Source organism: Hylobates moloch, unplaced genomic scaffold (genome assembly GCF_009828535.3).
Source record: "Hylobates moloch isolate HMO894 unplaced genomic scaffold, HMol_V3 SCAFFOLD_1, whole genome shotgun sequence".
In the NCBI taxonomy this organism is placed as follows: Eukaryota; Metazoa; Chordata; class Mammalia; order Primates; family Hylobatidae; genus Hylobates; species Hylobates moloch.
The window spans coordinates 25,030,926-25,039,091 of record NW_026652276.1 but is presented as its reverse complement, the minus strand read 5'-3'; the positions used below and the strand labels follow the sequence as shown (position 1 = coordinate 25,039,091).

The 8,166-nt window shown below is 44.1% G+C and overlaps 1 long non-coding RNA gene across 1 annotated transcript; it reads right to left on the bottom strand.

Moving 5' to 3' along the window:
• Positions 1–3,401: 3,401 nt before the first annotated feature.
• LOC116809465 (uncharacterized) lies at positions 3,402–6,282 on the bottom strand. The gene is made up of 3 exons (XR_004369855.2): positions 6,079–6,282; positions 4,669–4,802; positions 3,402–3,616 (listed from the first exon to the last, which is right to left on the bottom strand). It is a non-coding gene; the product is annotated as an uncharacterized LOC116809465 (long non-coding RNA).
• Between the last annotated feature and the right edge of the window lie 1,884 nt (positions 6,283–8,166).

The window sequence follows — 8,166 nt, the reverse complement described above, 5'->3', positions numbered from 1 at the left end:
CCACCTCTCATGCCTGAAACCATTGGCTAAAATGTTTACAGAGGAACTGGCCTCTTTGGTTTGAGAGGCATTTTTCTGGATGGTCCTGAAGGCTGGATACTATTTCTCTCCCCAATCCCTCCCACCCCCAAAAGACCTGCTCTGCCAAGGAGAAGCTGAGATCACAGGGAAGAAGGCAGCCAGACTTGGGAACTGATGAAGAAACAAACAAAAAGTCCCCTTTGCCTAGAGTTGAGGAGCAGTTCTGGTTCCAGACAACCATGCTAAGAAACTTGAGCAGCAGAAAACTCAGTGGGGGATGGGAAAGGCGATTCACAGGCCACTCAAGAGTGGGGTGTGGGGGGTGTTTGGGTTGGCTCCTATGTCGGACCTCCTGGAGTGAGGACGGAGCAGGGCTGAGCGTTGGTCTCTGCTGCCTGTCTCTGTTTCTCTTTCCATTTCTGCCCCATTGTTGCTCAAGCTAGTGGCAATTTAGATAGAGCCTAGTGAGCTACTTCTAACCTTTAGCAAGTCCAGGATGAGGCCTTTCCTTGAGAATATCTGTTAATCCAGTCTCCTCACTGTCTCACCATTTTTTTTTCTGCTATCTTTGCACAGAGAGGACATGTAAGTGACTTCAAATAACTCAGCATAGGACTAACAGGGACAGCCCCATAAACCTGTTTCCTTTACACCTTAGCTTCCCTGGTGGGACTCAGCTTTTTTTTTCCCTTGATGAAAGGAAATGCCTATGTTCTGAACATTTTTGGCACAGAAAAAGAGAGAACTAAATTCCTGGCCCTTTGAGAAGAGACACTGTCAGCCTTTTCTTTTCTTAGTGCTCAGTGAGGTCTTTCCTGGAGAAAGGTGAATGGACAGAATGATGTCTGTATCTCCTAGATGGGTAGCCAGGGTTGCAGTGCAGGAAAGGGCTTGGAGGCCAGTGCTCTCACTGGTCCCTTTCCTAGGCTAGGAAGGATAGCCTTAGGGTGTCACAGTTTTGGAAGTCAGATCTCTAGTTAGATTCCATGTCACCTCTTCAATTCAAACTCACTCCATTAATTTTCCTGGGGAGTCCAGTGGATGCCTTCATAGGGCTGGATCCTCCCAGCAGGCTGAGACTTGGGGCTTATGAAGAGGGAACATGGAAAAGTTGCTGACAGTCCTTACACATGTCGATGACTCAGTCTGAATCCCTCTCTGAAATCTAAGTCTCTCCAGATGTTGACCTCGGCTGGGAAGTGGGGACCCTTTACCCTTTTCACATGCACACCCTGTCTTCTCTACTGTTGTTGCTGCTGCTGTTCAAAGAGGCCAAAGGGGCTTGGGGACAGGCTGGAGGAGGGGAAAGTGGCTGAGAGAGGTGCCTCACCAAGGGGCAGAGTTATCTGAACTCAGAACACATTCACTGTCTTCTTAAAGAGGCCAGAGACCAAGGCCAAGAGGTGGTTTGCAGAGCAAAAGGGAGGAAGGATCTTAACTCCGTTCGTCTTTTTTCATCCATTTCTGGAGGTACAGGGAGCATCCTGGTTCTGAGGATGGCCTGGAGTCTGCCTGAGGATTTGGTGGTGTTCTTTCCCATTTTTCCGTCAGGCTTCTCTCCTATTCTTTCTGCTGCATTCTCAAATTGTTTTTCAGTAAACAATTTCTGTTTTTTTCAGGGGGAGAGAGATTGGGGTGCTTAAAGTGGGAGATTTATCACAAGAGCAGTGCTCATGGGAGGCTCTTAAGGTGTACCTTGTCCTGCTCCTTTGGGAGCCAAGAGGCTTATCTCAGGGGCCACACCTGGGCAGTGGAAGAGTCAGGATAGCGACAAGTTTGCCGACCTCAGGCCAAGGACTGCCTGCTGCACCACAGTGCCTTCCCTACTCAACTTATAAACAAGCCTGTCCTTGAGTCTCCACTCTATTAGCCTTTTCTTTCATGCATGCCTGCTATGAGCACAGTGAAGGAACCTAATATTAAAGAGGGAGAACTGGAAAAAGTAGTCCTTCTTAAAGGCAGGGCATGAATTTGGAGGACCTCTGGACAACTTTCAAGTTCTCATTTTGAAAGCACTCAAACTTTTGTTTGCTTTTAATTATTTTTGGACTTCTGAAAATTGACTATTTCTGTTCCTTTTGTCTTTCCAAGTCTCACTAATAATAAAACTACATGGTATAATGGTGCATAAAGAAAATTCAAATTGTGTGCTTCAGAGGGTTCTAAATAAAGTTTTCACATTGACCACTAGCCATTTTTCTGCCTTCCTTAATCCCCATCTATAACATAGTAATAAAAAAGATGTCCTTTTCCAGAATACACTGGAAATATAGTTCCATTCAGCTGTTAAGATAAAAGTAGGGCTGCATCCCAGGGTGTTAGAAAAGGGTGTTATGGCACAAAAATATCACACATATTAAAATCATTTGGCCTCATGTGGTCAAGAATAATATGTTGTAATTCATCCACCAACTGGAGTAAGGAACTTCAAGTTGGAGCATTGCTAGAGAACAATTTTATAATAAATAGGCCTTGAGATGAAGGGTAACAGACAAAGTCACAAATCATAGGCAAAGTGAGATCTCAAACCTAGATCTCTTAATCTCCAGTCCAGGCTTCATGCCACTATACAATGATGCACCACAATTATAATTTCTGGCCTCTTTTTATTTTCTGTGCATTTGGTCTGCTTCTCTCTTCTCCCCTTGTGTGCTAAGAGCCATGTGCAAGGGCCTTGGCCCTCTTAAAATCATCCCACCTGCCAAGGGCCATCAGTTCACTGAGTTTTAGGGCACCTGACCCTTTGAAAGGGGGGAAAGAGTTGCCATCAAGGGGGTAAAAGGACCACAGAGACAGGCTGAGGTTGCCACACATGAAGGTCAATGGCTTCATAATTGATGATTTCATAGCATTGTGACCATCAGGCTGGTAGAGTGCATTGGATACAGGAGATCTGACTAACTTTACTGACCAGGGCTGGGCCAAGAGAGAGCATCACAATCAGCCCTGCCTCTTTGACTTGGCTTGCCAAGCCTCTACTTCCTAGTCTTAGTGGTGATTGAGGGAGAAGAACAGGCAGATTCAAAACATAATTTTACTACATGTCCTGAAACTCTTGAGAGACAGAGCTGGCAATGAAGGCTTGCTTGACAGTGTCGCTGTCAGGTTTCTGCATTGTTCTTTGGGGCAGAATTCTCATATTTGGAGATCTCAAAAAGTAGATTTAGTTGTATTTATACTAAATAAAAAGAAAAAAGTAGATCTTTTGCTGCTTTTTCTAATTCTAAAGTTCTGTGGTCCAAAGCACAAAGGTTTAGTAACACTTCCTTCTTCATTACATTCTTGTTCTGGGGGAGCAGATGGGACTTGCCTGGAGAAATGTTCAAAGCAAAGCCTTTGTTTTTAGTAAGGACCAAAGAAGGACCCAGATGCTTTTGAGCGTGGTAGTAATCAGATTTTAATGAACAAGAAATTCCAGATACTTGGTAGCCTTCTTCTTCTTCTTCTTCTTATTATTATTTTTTTTTTTGGTGGGGAGGAAATGTGGTAGGTCATACCATGGAGATGTTCTGGGGTTCTGGTAAGGACTGTGTCACCATGCAGAAATATTTGTTTTCTAAGACTACTGCAAGAGTGAAAGTGCACTTTCTTCATGCTGCAAGAGAGGAAAGACAAAACTGAGGTTTAAAAATCCCTGGTTAGAGCAGGAGAGCCTCAGGAAGTTCTTCAGATGGGCACACAGGCTAACCTGACATTTTCCAAATTTTCCCTTATGATTTTATTACCTCTTTGGCTCTGGTTTGGCCTAGCCTACTTGCTACTTCCTGTGACATCTGCTTTCTTGCTGGTGTGACTAGCTGGGGCTGGTGTTGTGGGCAGTAAAGGAATTTACCAAGACAATCATAGGTAAAGAAAGGCAGATTTATTAGACAAAGTATGAAGGTATGTTGCAAGAAAGCAATGGGCAGCACAGCAGAGAAGGGGCTGTCTGCAAAGAGGCAGGGGCTAGAGGGGAGTTTTATAGGATTTATGTGCAGAATGAGGTTGTGCTGCTGGGTCTATGTGGGGAAGGAGGTCATTATGCCCACAGGTTGTTTGTGTTTAGCCATTTCTCAGAACAATTGTTTATTGTTCTCCTCCAGCCTGGTTCTGGCCCTCCCCCATTCTTGCACCCTTTCCTTGTTGTTGCTTATTAGGATGCCACATTCTCCAGATAAAAAAAAATTATGTCTCCCCAGAACCAGCTACATAATTTGTGAAGTCCAATGCAAAATGAATATGCTAGCCTCTTGCTAAAAAATTATTAAGAATTTCAAGATGGTGACAGAAGAGCATAAATCTGGGATCAGTGTGGGTAAGTGGGCACAAGACCGTTTGCGATGCACAGGTCCCATGACTATGAAGCCCACTCTGTCTCTCCTGCCTCACTTAAGACACTACTTATGGCAAATACCAGATAACTAAATTGAAAAATCCCTATCTTGTTTACCTTTATAGTCCAGGAAAGCTGGTCAAATCTCCTATTCATAATGGGAGATTCATGAATACTTGCAAATGACTTGCTTCATACTGAGGCTGTGCCATTTGCCTGAGAATGGACTTAGCCTCTTCATTACTGGCTCCATGAGCATCTTCCCTCTCCCCTCCTCACACACATCCTCCATCCATAGCTGGCACTACTCCTGTCTTCACTCCTCCTACTCTTACCCTCAAGCCTTGCCAATCGCTGCCCTCTTCCTCTTCCTTCTCCTTGCTCTCCTTTAGTGGTACTTTCTTCTATGCTCCTGTAGGAAACTGGCTGACTCCTGGGGTACATGCAGCTCTGCTGTATCCTAGTGTGACTGAATGCACACACTTAGTGCTCATACTTACTGCTGGGAGATGTTAGGGGCCTGAAGGGGGCTTTCCAGTCATTTGCCTGAAGATTGTATTCCCAGCTCTGAGACAGAAGGAGCCCAGCTGCAGAGAATCTAGGCCACTGTGACTTGGTCTTCCCCTCTCTGGGATATCACAAAGTCTATATGAGGTCAGTGAACCAATCTACAAGAGAAGGGCTGAGCAGGGGACCTGAGATGATTTCCTCCAATATTTAGTCAGACTGATTTTCTGGATCCAAGCTTCTCAACTTACTAAATGTGGGCAAATAATTATATTGCTCCCAGCCTTAAAAATCTTCAGTAAGTTAAAGAGAGAAGGACTCAGGCTTAATGGCAATCCTGTTATCTTGCCAATGAGGAGACTAAACACCTAGTTGGAGATCACCTCCTTACTGGCTCAGAGCTTCAGGAAATCGCTCAAGGGTGTGCAAATACTAAACAGTAGAGCTGGGATTTAGATCCACATCTACTTAATTTTAGTGCATGTGCTCTAACTGCTGCCACAAAAGGGATGCAGAGGAAGATGATCAGTTACCAAGAGGGTGATATCTTTGACTTAATGTTCACCATAAAGACAGCTATCAACAAAAGACTTGAATTCTAACTTGTTATCTATTGTAGCAAAGTGCCTGCAATATGGTAAGTTCTTTAGTGATATTAAGCCATATAACCCAAGCCAGCAATGGAGTTGGAGAAGAAGGGGTGAGTTACAAAATACTGACATAATTTACGTGGAGGGGTAAAGTTTTAATCCTAGACTTCTGCCCTAAGTGAATAGTGAATGACTGCTGAGTAGATGCAGGAGCAGGAAATAGATGTGAACAGAAAAAAACTGGTTTTAGTTTTGCATAGGTTGAATGTCTACCAGACAGGTCCCCAAGGATGCCCTGTGGACAAATTGGATAGAGGCATCTGTAGCTCAGAAGAGCAATTGAGGCTGGGGATGTAGTTTTGGGCACTGGCAAGGTAGAGTTTTGTGTGGTTGAATCTCCAAGGGCAGGTAAGATGCTCTAGAGACAAAGTTCTGGGATTTATCAGCCATTGGGTGTTTCAGAGGAGAGAGCAGGGCAAGGAGACCGAGAGAACAGAAGAAAACTCAGGAAAGAGTGGGGCTGAAAGTAAGGCATGCAAAACTGGAAGCTGTGACACTTGAGGTGGTCAGAGCACTTTTAGGGGACCTACTAAGTGTCAGGCACTGTGTGAGTGCTTGAGGAACCTCATCTCATTTCTGTGTCCTTACCTTAGGTGACTCCTGCAGAGCATCTGACAATCAGAGAAGAGTTAGAATACATTAAGCTCAGCATCACATATGTAGTTTAAATACAACTCCACCTCCTTCTCTTTCTTTCTCTTCTTTTCTGCCTTCGTTGCCCTACCCAGGATTAAAACCTTAGGTCTTATGTTAAAAGAATGACAAGAGAACTGTAGCATTCTCTGCCTCTTGGGCATCTGCAAGGGGTGGGATATTAGAGGGACACTGGGGGATGCTTGGATGATTACCTCCATCCCTCCACCCACTATGACCTCAACGTGAAGTTGGCCTTCTTGAAGTGGGTGAATCACTACAGCCCTTGTTCAGGAAGTGTGTTTGAAACCAGGCTTTTAAGGAAGAGAGGAGATGACATTTCTTGGGAACTTCCTGCCAACCTGACCCTTCTGGTTGGCACCACCCGGAGCTTCATTACTTAGGCTTGAAGCCCAGGTGTGTTGTTGGGCTCTTCCCCCTTTATGAGGCCCATGTTTCCATGATGCCAGGTGGCAGCCCTTCATCAGCCTTTGGGCTACATCACTGTGGAGGTGGCTGGAGTCTCTTTTTTCATGCAAACTGTTGCCCAGTGAAACAAGATGTAGACATTTCGACTACAGCATTTCAATTTCCATATCCCCATCCCCAACCCCAACCTGGCTTTTTAGCCATGTCCTTTATTATTTCCTTCAGGAAGCCTCTGTTATAATCAAACTGGGTTATTTAGAAAGTAGAAAAAGTACAGGTGTTCATAGGAAATTCAGTGATTTGTACTATTTTTTTTCATCTTCACCTATTAAACTTCCATATGTGCTTCAAGACTCAAAACAAAGGCCCTATACTCTATGGTTACTTCTTCATTTGGTCACATTTTATATCTACCAATAGAAGATGCCTTCTCTGGCCAGATATCAAGCTTCTTGAAGTTGAAGCTATATTTCTGTGGGGCTCTAGGGGATAGGGCAGGGGTAGTAGATTTAAAAAAATGAACTGGACTAGAGCTTTAAATTCCCCATTTTGGGTACTTAGAGTAGAACTTGGGGGAGGGGCAGGGGGGAAGATTACAAAGGGAGCACAGTAGAAAGTACTTATTATCTTGATTTGTAGTAATGGTTTATGGGTGTATACCTAGGTCAAAACTTATCAAATTGTACACTTAAAATATGTGCAGTTTATTGTATATCAATTATACTTCAGTAAATTCATTTAAAAAGGTACATTGTTCAAATCCTCCCTCAAGAGCTCTTTCTAGAAGTAAGGCAATGAAAGAAGGAATGTATGCCTAAATGTGTCAGCAGACAAAGGCTTTAAAAATGCTAGACTTGTGTTTGAAAGGCATAGAGAATTTTGCTTGGTTTCTGTAATTCATGGGGGTTCCTATGGGCTGGCTGATAGGCAGCCAGCTGATTTAAGGAGTCCTACTAGGCATTTTTAAAATTTTATCCAACATTTCAGTACTGCCCCAACCACTCAACCAAGCTCTCATGTTGACTTTCAGCCATTGTGACAAGGCACCATCAATCATCATGTCCCTTTACCAGGAGGGCCCGTGTCATAAGCCACTGTATAAAGGGAATGATGAGTGGACTGCTTTGGACAAATGGACTTGGGGTAGGAGAGAGGGACAACAGTGGGAGCAGGTAGATCTTTCTGTTTCAACCAAAACCTCATGCTGACCAGAGTTGAGGAACAGAAGAAGATGGTGAAGGCCTGCAGTTATAGGTGTTCAGCATGTCATCTGAAATATTCCCCACAGAGGCAAAAAAAAGGAAATTATCTCTGAAAAGGAACAGGAAGACAAGGTATTGATGACATTTTCTGATTACAGAGGGGACTCTCAGGACTAAAGAATTGTCACCCATGCTTGGCTAATCTCCCAAACTGTCATACTTCTGTCAAAAGCAAAGATCGCCTATCACCTTCTAAAGACTGGCCCCAGTACTTCTCTAACAATCCCTTCCCTCACTGATACCCACCCACCAATAAAAAACAACCACCCAACTCTCTCCCTGCTTCCCCACGAGTCCTGTGAAGAGCCAGGATTTCTGTGCTCATGGCTTGTCTTCTTTGTGCTGTAGAGCC